This window comes from Syngnathus leptorhynchus, chromosome 17 (assembly GCF_054491065.1).
Source record: "Syngnathus leptorhynchus isolate UIUO chromosome 17, UIUO_Slep, whole genome shotgun sequence".
Classification (NCBI taxonomy): domain Eukaryota; kingdom Metazoa; phylum Chordata; class Actinopteri; order Syngnathiformes; family Syngnathidae; genus Syngnathus; species Syngnathus leptorhynchus.
In genome coordinates, this window is record NC_141211.1 from 1,892,072 (window position 1) to 1,906,667 (window position 14,596).

The 14,596-nt window shown below is 43.4% G+C and overlaps 1 protein-coding gene across 2 annotated transcripts in view; it reads right to left on the minus strand.

Moving 5' to 3' along the window:
• Positions 1–14,120, minus strand: part of gabrb2b (gamma-aminobutyric acid type A receptor subunit beta2b) — a 191,050-nt gene extending 176,930 nt beyond the window's left edge. For both annotated transcript variants that reach the window (XM_085935503.1, XM_085935504.1), the window contains exons 1-2: positions 13,732–14,120; positions 11,546–11,728 (exon numbers count right to left, since the gene is read on the minus strand). The gene's annotated coding sequence lies outside the window, so the exon portion shown is untranslated. The remainder of the gene's footprint in view (positions 1–11,545; positions 11,729–13,731) is intronic.
• Between the last annotated feature and the right edge of the window lie 476 nt (positions 14,121–14,596).

The window sequence follows — 14,596 nt, forward strand, 5'->3', positions numbered from 1 at the left end:
GGGAGGTCAACAAGAACATTGTAAATGCCTACAACCAACTTAGTCCTACTTTCAAGTAGGTCAAATACTATTATTGCACACGCTTCACTCCATAAGAGTATTGTTAGCTTGTGCAAATTGGATTTTAGCAAGATTGTATACAAATTCCTCCACTACGCCATCTTGGGTGGATCTTTATTTCCCACCGTGCATCCAGATAAAATCACGTCAGGAATCGTTTATCAAATTGTAGTCTTACAAGGCAGATGGAACTACCTGGGTAATCAAACACAAATCAAATTATTCATACAAAAAAAAAAGAAAGGAAAAATAAACCTCCCTGGCTTGAATCGCCGATACAAAAACTCTTCGGCTCCATTTGATGCGGCTGCCAAGACAATCAGCGAGCAAGCAGCTATTAAAACTAACAGTGCCAAGTTAGACACTTTTGCAGATGAAAGCTCCCTCATAGGTAGGATGGAAGCCCCTCAGTGACACAAATACAGACAAGCACCGTTTCGTCGTCTCCTCGCGAGCGGGCGGCGGAGGATTTGCCAAAATGCGCCGCGTGTAATCCCCGCACAAGGTAAACACACCACAGAGGGGGTTATTTGGAAGCCAGGGAACAGACTCCACTCTCATCTGCTGAGGAACGGCGCACGCATCCAGTCGGGACAGGGAGCAAGCATCCGTTTGGAGCCTTGGCCCCATTTAGGTGTCTGTGCACAATAGAAAGTCCTGCTTCTGTCTTGTCCTATTTCTCAGTCTGACTAACTTTTCTTTCTCACTGACAACATATGTAGTGAATCATTCATGGATGTGGGACTTCAAGGGGACATATGAGAAGTTCTATCAAGACAAGTACACAGCTGATGCAAAACTTGGAAAAAGTTATCAAAGAGTGAAAGCAAAGGTTGAACCCATGACTGATCCTTGAATCATTTCTCGGAGGCAAAGCCCAAATGTATCTTTAGAACATGCTACTGTGATGTAGCAGTCTTCTTTGTGCTCTCAGTGCTCCTTTTTGTCAAACATCATTAGCTCAAATGCCTAAAAGGGAAAGAGTTTTCATTGCAGATATACTCAAATTGAAAAGGAAAATGGCCGCTTCACGGTTGGACTAGATAATAGATGACACTGAGCGCGGTCAGTTGCCAAACGTATTGCAAGCATCTGCTTTCAAATCAATAGTAGACAAAGGAAAATTCCTTTCTGAAAGCTTTATGCGTCAACTTGACAAAAAGGAATCAAAGAATCAAGGTGCCATCATCATCATCATCTCACACACACACACACACACACACACACACACACACACACACACACACACAGACACACACACAGACACACCTGAGCCAAGGAAAGAGCAGCATGGTTATTAGCCTGTGAAACATTAAAAGTGCTGATGCGTGCTATCGATTTCTATCTTTCATCTGTTGGATGGTGCGAATGCATGCATAATGACAATTACAGAGGGCTCTGATCTCTAATCTGCAGGCGATTCATTTTTGTCGATCCGTTCGTTTATATTCATTAGCTCAAACGTAGCGTCCCCTTCACGCCGCCGAGGTCTCACCGACGCTTTGTTTATATCTTTGCGTCCATCTCGTAAAACCCCGAGCCAGTATCTCAAGGAGGGTCACCTTGTCTGGCACCGGTTCACAATTCTTGGTGGAGAAAATAGCTGCCTCATCCCTTTTTAGAACTTCACTTTGGTTTCATCATTGAAAACAAAACTTCCCCCCAGAAAACACAAGTGCAGTAAATAATAGCATTTATTATGATTTCATCAGAGTTGCCGCCAGAGGAAGCAAACGCGTCGGAGAGTGAGAATGTTTCCCGAGGAGAGACAAAAAGCAAAACAAGAACCTTTGAGGTTTCACCGATGTCTGACCCGGAAAACTGAGTGAAGATTTAACTGCACTTTTTAGACATGCTGACATTAAACACTTGTGCTGTCAATATTTATGATGTTTGTTCAAACTTTTTTGTCTAACTGCTAGGTAACCTTGTCGGGGAATCGGATTTATGAGGAAATATTGTAAATATTTATGTGGACTGATAAAATGAAACAATGTTCTGTGACTGACTTAAGATTGTTAAAATGTTTTTGAAGGGCTGTGATGAAATAAAAAATTCTAAATTACCAAATGGTATATTTGGAAGGCTCTTCAAAAGACAAACTTCGGCTTTGCCATTTATCTTTAAGAAGGGTGATAAAAAAATGACAGTGTAACAAAGCGGATCAATTACTATAATGGCCAAAGTACGACATGATGAGTAATCAGTGCGCCATTCTTCTTGGGACCTGAGTCATCATGGTTGAAGTGCTACGGGCAGCTAAAATTAACTTAGGTCTGATGAGTGAGCTATTGATGAGATGTATGGAGATGTAAACAAATGTCATCTGTCAAAGAAAAGCCTGACAGCCATAAAAGAAAAGAAAACCTGATGGTGCAGACTTGAAGCACCTCATCACAGTTGGAATCAAGTGGCAAGATTCCCAATCCATTTAAGCACACGTCTTCCATGTCACATTCCCTATCTTATACAGAAAGTGAGAAATCTCTCCAAGGGCTTGTTAGTTTGTTTCTGACAATTTGCCAGTTTCAGGTTCAGGAGTAGTCAAATTGGAAAAAAAAAAAAGGGCCAGAATTAGACGCTATCAGCAGAGGAGGAGAGGCAGGCAAAAAATATATATAATTACAGCATGGAGGCCAGCTCAAGCGTGTTCAAATCATCCATTGTGAATGACTTGTCAGCATTTAAATTATGCAGACTTTGTTCATGCGAGTTGACGGAGCCAGTGTGTGGGTGGCTTTGACTGGGGGTGTAATTTGTGACTTCCACAATCATTTGTCACTATATTAGCCCTGACAATGTTAAACCAAAATCGGCTGATTTGAGAACCATAATTCTGTCACTCAATCATCCAAAGCGTGACAGCGACTTCTTTAACTTCAAGTACCAAAAATCATACTTCATTTGATGATAAAAGTATTTTTTCCCCTGATCTGCATTGCCAGCAAAAAGAACATTGCTCCCTGCCTAAGCGCTTCATTATCAACAGTTGTGTTCATTTCCTTAAGGGACAGAATTTCGAGGTATCATCCAGGGTGTCGGGTTGTATGGATCTCAACTAGGATGGGGTCCTAATGGTCGAAAACCGCAAGACTCCCATTGAAGCAAGCTTGGGGCGAGCACTTCAGTAAAAAGAACAGTAGGTATCAAAGAAGAAGGTTGATTCCCTCAAAAGAATATATGAAGAAGAGGGCGATGGAGATTTCCACTCAAGTATTATGAAGGACCCTCGGGGAGCGAAGTGGATCAGAGAAGTCCACTGACAGAACCTTCAAAACCATTCTGATGTGGAGGCCAATAAGTCAACCTTTGCTGAAAAACCCACTTTATGAGCTGATGAAGCACTTAGTCCCGTCTTTGACCAATTTTCTCCCTTAAGAAGCTTCAGCGGCTGCTTCCATCCAAGCACGTCTTTGCTTGCCCGTGGCCTGTTCTGTATTCTACGTGGTACGGGACTCACAAAAGGGCCAGAAAAACAACTTGGTTCAATGTCAAAGTCAGATTGATTCCACAGCAAAATAGTCTCGACTGCGAGATGAATCGTGACAAGTCTTGAATGCCAATCTGATGGTGACGTAATTTCACAATTACGCAAGCAAAACATTAGATTTTTTTTTTCCTGTCTCGTCCTCCCATTGCCACTTTCTGCCGTGAAAGTTTATTTTCTTAACACTTTTGCACACCCAATTCCTCTGTCACGCTATAAACCACATTAGATGGAGAATATGAGGCGGGGGAAGCGATAGCTTTTCAGCCATGACAGCTTTTTGATATACACCGTGTTGCTGGTTCATATGAACAAACAAAAGTGTTTTATATTCAGAAAGTCACGCGCAATTGCGCAAACGCTCCGAGGCTGCTACAAACAAACATATGAGCCTGCATACATTATGTGTACTGGATAAGATTAAAGGGACAAACAGTGTTGTTTGTGTTATGTTACATATCCAGCAAAGGCTTTAAATTATTCACTGATTACTGGCACAGGCACATTAAAAGTACTGAAAGGCTCTTGTGGTTAGGATGCTTAAGAGACATTATGATAATGATTGCAATGGTGCAAGTAAATGGGTCAAACAAATTATGCAAGAGGTGAGATTTTTTTCTTTTTGGATACATTTGGAGTCAAGTTAAGCATTGACAACAAAGCGAACGGCTAATTAAATAGACAGTTCTGATGGAAAAGTCTCACAGAACACAAATATTTCAAACTTGTCGAGTTCAAGGTCATGACGGATGATGGGCAGGCTGCAGACAGCTGCTTTAATCTTGGTATCAAAAAAGGAGGAAGGAAAAAAATGTAGGAAATGACGCCTTCCCTCCTCTCCCAGGTGTGTTCGGAATGAAGTAAAAAAAAAAATCACATAAGACATCATTACCGGACCTCCACGCACTATCACAGGCGCAGGTGGAGGGTGCTACAAACTTGGTGAGGGGAAAAATGGATATTACCTCCTGTTTTCTGTCACCACTTTAACAATGATGGGGAAAAAAACCAACTGGAGCGAAGCCAAGATTCAAGTTATGGAGAGAGTTTGGATAATGCACGGCACAGAGGGGATGCTGATATGCTGATTAGAAGTAATGATCGGGAAAGTAGGGGAGCCGAAGACTAAAGGGCAGGAATAAATTAAACCAGGCGCTCCCTAGGGGAGGTGCAGACGTGCACTGTGGGTGCTTTGTGTCCACCAACTTTGGATTCCAAATGACACGATAAAGTTGGTTGGTGCCAGGATTGTCTTACCAAAATGTCCTCTAGCTAGACATGTCCCAGAAAGATTCACAGTACAATTCTATATTTGATTCCGTACCTAATACAAAGACTGGTTGATTCCAAGATAGCGTCAGAGTAACATTTTTACTCACCAACGACAACAGTAAATGAGAATTGTTAACAAAACATTTTTGGATGACCTTCAAGGCTTTCATCCATTTTGCAGTCTTTATGTCACGTCCATTCTGTTATTGTCTGCTAACTTTTTATTCCAGTGGACAGTTAATCACATTTCTCCTCCTGTGACTCTGCCTGCTTGTCTGTGATTAAAGTTTCACCACAATCATTCATCAGGCCCCTGTTGAGACCTTTATAGAATTAGATCAGTGGTGACATTGGGGAACAAGGTCACATGCGTATGGTGATGATGGACTGGGCTTGGAATAAATAAGTGAGTGCATGTGGAGCTCATCACTTTGACATAAAGGCTAATAATGCCCAGCCATACTTTCACAATAGGGCTTTCAGACAAATGCTAAGTGTATTTTTTCCCCAGAGTTTTTCCTTCCTAAAAGACGTACACTGGTCTACTCCACAACTTTCACAGTTGATTAAAAGTTGAAAGTATGGCGCTAAAGGAGAACAGCAGTAGTAGCAAGGGTAGGGGTGAATGGTGCCTACGAGAACTTCAATCTACTTTCACCCCTCAAGATAGATGGTTTAAATTCAAAAGGAATTCTGGGGTGGGAAAGTTCCAGCGGCCCGTTTCGCAGCGTGACTGCTGATAAAATACGATTGTTGAAGTTAATTAACTTCAAACTGTTCCACTGGTGCTGCACAGTGGCCAGAAGTCAAAGAATAAAGGCTCAATGGGCCGACCGAGTGTTACTCTGTGAGTTAACATCTGAACGGACGACAGTGCAGATTGAAATGGAATACAATGTGGCCTGTCTAATCAATTATTGATCGTTAAGTATGGAATTGATTAATTGCCTTAAAGCCAATGCGGTAAAATGAAATGCCAAACGTGCAAGAATCAACATAGATGATGCTGATTCAGTTTCAAGTACTGTACTGAGGATTCATCCAATCAATTTGACCTTTTTGCTGAGCTCATCTTGGTTGAGATATCCTGCAAAAAGCTGTTGGGTCCTTGTTTTGACGGTGGCTTCATATCGAATTGTAAATTGGCACCTCGGTGTTGGACCGTATCAGCCCGTTTTACCTGTCCCAATGAAGCCAATAACAGCCGTGACAGTAAGAGCCATCAATCAGTTCCTGATGACAGCTGGGTAATTTCAACTGGAGCACGCCTAAGGCGTACCTTTTATGTGTACGTTGCACCACAGTCCGCGCGGGAGAGTGGATTTTAACTTGCAAAAGTATCTTCTAATATGCATCAAAGAAATATTCATTTTGGAAGTAACCCAGAAAACATTTTCCATAATCTCATAATGTATGGGGTCAAGTTGAGAGCCAGAAAACAGAATGGATAAATTGAGCCTCACACAGTACAAAGCGTGTTGTCAGAGAGATAAAAAGGCTACTTTGTATGTCAATATCATACACCGAGTCTTGTGATCAAGTGTCAGCGGTTGACGACCTGGAATGAGAAGGGCTCGTCTTCTTCCCTTTCACTCCATCTTGTGTGTGTAGCGTGTGTGTGTGTAAATATACTACAGCTGCTGGGACCCACTGGCAGGTAATGAGAAGTTTATGTGTTTTCATTACTCTGTGCCTGACAACAGAATCACTCTGAGGGCCGCTGGCAGCCGGCGGAGGCTGGAGGAATGCAGTCAAATCAGATTAAGGAGCTGAAATATAGTGTGTGCACTGCCACAGGTGACTGAACAAACACAAATAGCTCAGCTGGAAGAAGTGCCACCCATTTTGCTCCACACACACATATATATAGTTAGGCAAAGATGTATTTGTACAGTAAGGAACTTTTTATGGTTTGAACTTTTCATCGAATTCCAAGTTTGAGTCACCTTTCATTTAGGATGTTTTAGGGAATGTGCCACATGCTGCTTCGCCCAGGTATATTGGGGATGAACCCTCTGGGGAAAAAAACAACCAACCATGATCACTTTGATCACTTTAGTGCAAATTATTTTTGCATTCAGGTCAGCTGCCATGTGTCACAAGCTTGCACGTGCTCCTCGGATTCCCAATTTGAAAAGAGGAATAAGAACGGAGCATTTCTGAGGTTCTGATGGTGGGAGCAGCAGAAAAAAGATAGAGGAGGAAACGGATGAGAAAACGTTAGTAAACAGTGGCTACAAGCCGTCCTCCGGAGACCGCCGTCTATTTTTGTAGGCTGACAAGCGTGTTCCCTCTCAGAGCGATGTGCATGAGAGAGCAGTTGGAGGGAGGGGAAAAGGGGAAGAAGGGTTACTGGGGGTCCCGGTAAAAAGAGAGTAAATCGGGGCCAGTTCCCTTTTGAAAATTCACTCACACACACACTCACAGAGTCAAATTCATCTCCCCGTGGAGGCCATGCCGTTGACTTTGAGAGCGGAGCATTTGCCTCACATGCTGATTCACGTGACAGCTGGGCTTTGCATGTGTGAATATGCAGATACGCTGGAGTTGCGCATTGGCACGTGTCTGGTGGGACTTGGAGAACATCTTGGCCAAAAAAGAAATGGAAAGATGCCTGCATAATTTTATTCCTGATCATTTTAAGTATAAGCCATATTCGTTGAGTTGTCAAAAATAACAATCGTTGACATATTGACTACAAATTCCATCTCAAGCCTCAAACCTGCCGTAGGTGTCTCGGAGTGTTTAAGAAAACACTAAGCACCAGCCAAGACAGGTCGGCCGTCTTAATGATGGATTAATTTTATAAAAGAGGGCTTAAATCCAATTTGACGTTGGGCGTTGGAGAGCTCTCCTGGGAAGTTCACTGACTTGATGACTGACTGACGCAGCTGGACACGCTGCGCTGCCGCAGTGATTAACCTCGTGCTTAGCAGTCACAAAGCGGGTTAAGTAGTTTCAACCCAATCGGGAGTGAAAGACGGCTAACGGAAAAAGACGAAACAGGACGAGAGACTTTATCTCTGGCGCCAATCACAATGTTCTTTCCTCTGTCCTGATACACGGAGGTGAAGTGCTTTCATTAAACACTTTCTCCTCAAAGGAGCACAAGTGGAGGTACAGGTGGGAGAAAATGACACACAAACACCCAAAATGGTGTGAAAAATCACACATAGAGAGAATATGACCATATAAGTAAACGTTCTCGATTGGGTTGAGATCAGGTGACCGGCTTGGCTATTAAAGATTCCCTAAGCTCAAACAAAACAGTACCATACCTTTTTCCTGCTTAATTCTTGTGCTAAAGTCTTCAAGGGATGTCAAACTTTCTTTTCTCCAGTGCTAGCGAGACAATATACCTTTGTGTTAATAAAATATGTCAACGATAGCCTCGGGACATCTGTGAGATATTCATTTGAGTTTAGGAAGTGCATTTGAAATCCCCTGTGGTGGACACTAATGCGATGCTTCATTTGGACCGTGACAACTGTATGAAAGCCATCCCGAGTCGATGGGAAGGTTAAAAGGCGACTCCCTGTAATAGCGCGGTTTCTATCATACTTTTGCCATCTTAATGACTTGGTGCCTTTGGGCGTTTATCAAAGAAACAGCAGATACATTACCCGTGTCAGAACACGTCTACTCAAAGGGATCATTTCCAATTCATAGCTCAGTGCGTACATACGTTCACTTGTGCTGATTTTTATCCAACCGGAGGAAAATGCTCAATGCTAGTCTTGCAGACAGTAGATTGGTGCAATATGGTGGTTTAATTTGAGTCACGCTTGTCCGTGTCGCCATAAATATTGCATAGTTACAGTTTCAGGCATGACTCACCAATACTGGTTTACATGGTGAGTACATGTGCATCACGCTGTGGAAGAAGAATGACTCCTTGCAACATCAAAAGGCATAAGCAATGCTCTGCACAGCGCTGATATGGGAAATGTGAGGTATTTTCATGCCGCCTAATCTGCACATTCAGCTCATCTACATTTTGGAAAAATAAAAAGCACGAGAGACTTGTCCTATTCTAGTAAACATTGTGTTGCCGGATCTATTTTTCTTTCACTGCCAGCTACCTGATGTCAACTTTCCGCCTTCCGCAGCAACTTCCCGCTTTAGAAATTCACCATCATTAGCATGCAACTTTGCAATATTAATGCAAATCTTTGTTGTTGTTCCGGCATGATGCTCTGCCTCAAACTAATGTCCTGAGGGGTCAGGCTGTATGCACAGAACGGTGGTTAAAAGGCAACAACAACAAAAAAAGTGTAAAGTTGCTGCTTAGCAAGCCGAGCGCAAGCCAGCGCTCCCTCTCGGGGGGTTTCCACGGGAAACGAAGCTGGCAGTAATGAATATCTGGCTCAGGGAGGCTGACCGCATTCGGCCATGCAGGAATAACCAACAGAGCTTGTTTACTTTTAAAAGCATTTTTCCCGAGTTCTGATGGCTGAAATCCAGATACCGAATACCTTTGTCGTGATCATCGTGCTGTTAAGTGTTGAAGAAAGTTAGTTGGAAACTCATGATGAATTTGCATTTCTAGTCATCCAAATGACACCAAAAGGCTTCCTCACAATTTCTCAGAATGGAGAAAGTCTCTAACTAGCCTGAGGTGAAGGCATAATTACAGGATACTTTTAACAAGTAGGTGCCATTTTGGAAAAAAAAAAAAAACTTGTGTGAAAGCTGGTGGCTATTGTGGTGACAATAAACAGGTACAAGACAGTAGAATGGCAACGGACTCAGGATGAGTGGAAACAGTGGTTGCATTAATGGCCGTGGGCACGGGGACCATTTCTGGGCACTATCGAGGCCGCCGCCGGTGCTAATAATTATCTCGAGAATACCGCAGACAATTTCCTTTCCATGTAAATCCGCCTTCAAATCAGAGATGACTGGGTCGGCGCTTGTTTTACAGACACCACAGGGAAACGGAATTAAGCTATATCAGGGATCTTAATGACTGTATCCATAGCAGAGAAATAGCCGTGATGTTGATGATCCATCAGTGCTGTCGAGCGGTGAAACTGCAAAGCTATCCTAGAGGTTCTCCAAAGGTCTGACCTCCTTTGGGAAAACCCAGAGGAAGAACCTCCGCATGCTGCTGAGGCTGCAGTCTTGGCACAGGAGAGGGAGGATTCAGGACTTCAAAGCGTCCGTCGGCCCTTCTGTGTGAGCGTCACCGTCGAAACGATCCCACGGCCGCGCTGCACATGTGACTGCCACACTCAACCTTGAACATTTTTTTTGCCGGCGCTCCTGATTCTCAGCCAGCTTGATTACTACATATTGCTCTCTCTCCACTTTTGGAGCTGTAAAGCCATTGATTTCCCGGGCCTGATCCCGTGGCTTCAAACAGCTGAGCATTAATTAGAGCAGCGAGCGATGCGGCACGTGAGTGAGAGAGCGCACGTCGGCTTCAAAAACGACTGCTTCAAAAACGACTGCTTCAATGTCAGATCACAGCCAGTTTGAGAGGGGCGGTCGTGAAGAATCCTGAAAGGGTTTTTCTGGCGTCTGTCAGACCTCAACATCTCATCGGCCTCACTCCGATGCTGCAATCGGCCTCACTCCGATGCTGCAATCGGCCCGACTCCGATGCTGCAATCGGCCCGACTCCGATGCTGCAATCGGCCCGACTCCGATGCTGCAATCGGCCCGACTCCGATGCTGCAATCGGCCCGACTCCGATGCTGCAATCGGCCCGACTCCGATGCTGCAATCGGCTCGACTCCGATGCTGCAATCCTACTCTGGGTCCGAGTGGCTTGGATGTGAAGTGCGTCAGTGTTGCAAGAAGCTGAAGCGAGGTCCCCGCTGTAAGCAATGCACTTTGTGGGGGCCTGATTGAAGGGACTTGAAAGGACCAGTCTCTTTTCTCAAAGGAAAAGAAGAGGCAGAGATGGGGGGGAATAAAATAGATAAATAAATAAATAAATAAATAAATATCAAACGCGAGGTTCGGTCTACGCTGCTCTGCTTCTATCTACTGGCGATCCGTGGTGGGATGTAAAGCAACATGCAGAGTCATTGGCAAAGTCTTTGTCAATGAAGGAATCTTGACAAGGAAGAAAACATGGAATTCTTTGGAAAGTAGGCAGGCTGAACACTTTCAGGTTTGAATGATTCCAATCAGTTTGAGAATTTGTTCCAATTTTACATTGGGTTCAATTGTTTTCTTTTGTATGAAAAAACTTAAAGGAAACAAAATATGCTGGTCATCCGCATAGCACCTTAGAACTTCAACCTCAACGTCAATCATTTTGGTGCAATTATTGCATGGTCAGAGCTACTTGCTTGGTTGAAATGTGTTTTTCCCAATTGGAAATGCAACAACATCAGCCCTCGGGCTCACTGGTGGTGGTAGCAGGAGCTGCTTTAACATAGTCAATTTTTCACAGGCCTTGTAATGCGCACGACTTGTTGCTGGAGGCGCTCGAAAGAAAGACACATTTATCACAAAAAAAAACAATTTGATTCCAGAAAAACATATCTACACCTTGAATTATTTATAATTGGCACTCCAGTCTCTTGGGCGATTGAAGAAAAAAAAAAAAAATAATAATAATAATAAAATAACAGCCGGCTCTTCGACTGCCCGCCGTCTTATAAATAAACAGCTTTGGATAAGAAATAAATTTGCCCAACAGTTGGCCTTGCAAAAGGAACATTTCAAGTCTGAGGTTTACGGCGTGACTAGCAAATGAGAAAGCACGGTCACCTGTGGAGCACCAACGATGCTCGTCGCCATCTCCCCGTGAGCTCGTCGTCTGTGATATGCGATGAGGTGCGAGTCCAGCGTGGTCTTGCCAGCAGATGAATCGGGCAGGCGTTGAAAGCGCTTGAGAAATCAAAGATGTCCACTCTCACGGCTTCATTCCCCTTATCTTGGTAGGGATGGAATCTGGTCAGCAGGAACACAAGGGTATCAGTCAATGGTAGCAGGAGGTCATCTAGTTTCATTCAGGCTTGGCCCTAACAAATCACCTTGAAATGATTTACTGTTTAAATTGGAATTGAATTACCAAGTCACTGCTCGAGCCAAGGAACAAACTGTATTCAACTTTGATGCTGCGGTTTGAAAGTATTCCAAAAACTTACAAGTAGTTTTGAAAGTATACAAACATTCCCGCAGCTTGAGCCCTTGAATATTTTATCAGCATATCTCTTCTTTTTGTTGGCTGCGCACTTTCTCTTAACCTCAAGAGAAAGCGGTTAGCTGCGTTACGAGGTCGACGCGCCGGGTGGCCGAGTGCAAGCGCTGGCGCTAATAAGGCCGGCCGGCTCGTGTGCCACTTTTGACAGATGTGTTTGTGCGAAACCGCCGAGCGGCGGGACCTGAACCGCTCGCCCCTCCCGTCCATGCTGCTGTCTTGGCCTCAAGCCCTCGCTGCCACACACACACAAATAAATACACAAACAACAATGTCACAAAAAAATAAAGGCGGGGTGGATTTCTCAGCTGCTAAGATCCTCGTGGGTTTGAAAATGGATGCGGCAAGCATACAAATTCCATCCAAATGTCAACAATCTGAAAAGCTGATCAGCCTGAGGAGCAAAATGTCAACGGCGCTAGGTCAATGAGCCATTATTGCTCTACAACTGCCGTTTAAACTGGATTTATATTAGGGAGGCGTATCGTAAAATATCGGCTACCCTTTGGAATAAGAGCTCCTTTTTATCGCCAGTATTGACTCAAAAAGTGCCCAGACTCCTTTTTGTAATACAAAACGGTCTTGAAGTCAAATATATACTGTTCTGTAGGTAGTCCAGAAATGGACCAGTCCAAAGTTTCACTCGCTGCTTTTACGATGTTGTACATGGTCAGAATCATAAATGCAAATGTGACAGTTTTGAAAGTATATACTATTTACCTTACAACAAGCTGCTATCTATGATGATTATTTTCCAGTATTTATACATGTAGTTGCTGCAAAAATGCCCAAAACAAAACTTGCTGACCAAGTGCAGGGGGGTTTCTGTCATTCCTACAATGGCAGCAAACTGGTCTTGTAACCTAGCAACAAATACTCTCGGCACGCACATCAAGAAGACACATTGATGTTCAATCCATTCATTTGACGAAAGCAGACATAAGGTGATCCCCATTCGAGAGCCTGCAAATCTATTAAAATCTTGACTTTGCATGTGATTACACAAGTTCATTTACACCACAGATGTATTGATCATCATATTAAGCCGGCAGGTTTCATTTTGCATGGCCAGTTTCCTCTCGCTCTTTTAAAAAAAGATTTCTTTTGCAACAACAAAGGGGAGGGAAAGCAAACACTGACACAAAGTTCTGTCACTTTCCCCCCCCTTGCTAAAAGCAGGTTTGACATTGACGCATCGCACAGCTTGCAATCGTTTCAGTGCAACTTTTAACGCGCGCGACCTTGCAGGCAGGCAGGAAGGAGGCCGAGCGAGATGTGCTCGGGGCCACCAATGAACGACGGCGCGCGCTTCTGCATGCCAACGGCCCCACGACGAATTGACGGCGTCTTTTGTTTTGTCTCCGAGCTATATTAACTTGGCGTGCGTGCGTGCGTGCGTGATAAACGCGTCAGTCAGCTCAGCGGCACAGTAAACGCGCGGATAACGTCCGTAGCTCTCAGCCGACGCACGCAATAAACGCCGCTATACATCTCAATGACTCTGCGCTTTATGAGCATTGCGCAGCTTGTATTTTCATTGTTAAGGACTGACTCGTTTAAAGTCAAGACAGGGTCATCGTGTAGAATGACTTTCATTTGTATTGCCGTGTTTGGAGCGGGGGGGAGGCGTTTTATTTAGTGCATTCAAGTGGAGAAAGTGGCCAATATGAAGACCCGCTCCAAATCTCTTTTGCACCAAAAGTGTCATGTTTGGGCCCAATTAAGTGAAATGAAATGAATATCCACAGCTTACCTGTGCCTTGCGGTGCAAGTTGTTTGCAGATTTGCCGAATAGAAGAAAGATTGGAAGTTTGAATCTTGAGTTTTCTCCACCTGGTTCAACATCCTCAAAGTCCAAAAACACGAATGTTTGTGTTGACAAAGTGGAGCTGGAGTGTTGTTAAGATCCTCTGGTGCATCCAAAGGATCAAATGTTCATGAAAAAAAAGTTTTAACGGAGCATGCATGCATGCACTAAAGCTGCATATTGTGGGTGCAGAAAGCCATGATTTACGGAGCTGAAAATATTATAAAAAAAAGAAGAAAAAGAACACTAACACGTCAGTGACGGGCCTCCACTGTGTTGGTACCAAACATTTTGGTGAAGGTAATTAACTTCAGGTGTGTCACTTGCAGTTTTCCGGTAAGCCACAAGGGATAGTAGTTGCTACTTTGACAGTCGCAGTACTATACAGAGGTCCAAAGTACTATTTTTTTTTATTAAGACAAAAAATTTAATAAATTTAGGAAAACGAAGATATATTATTGCTCATTGAATATTGAACTATAATTGTCAAAAATAGATAGGTTATTGGCACATACAACCTGCTTGGAGCATTCTGTTAAGCTGCAGAAATCTAACAATGTTCAAGAAAGAAATTAACTTCCTCTCACTTGCTTGTAAAGGTCAGAGTAACATTGTGTGTGACACAAATGTAGAGAAGACAACTAAGTCTGCAAAATAACCAATAGACATGGGCAGCATAATGGAAATGTTTGGCCAGGTTATGTTAATAAGAATCATTCTGTGTATATATTTTTTTCTGGTTCACCACACTCGGATTGTGACATTTATTTTATTTTTAGTATTAACTATTTGTGGTTAAACAATAATAAGG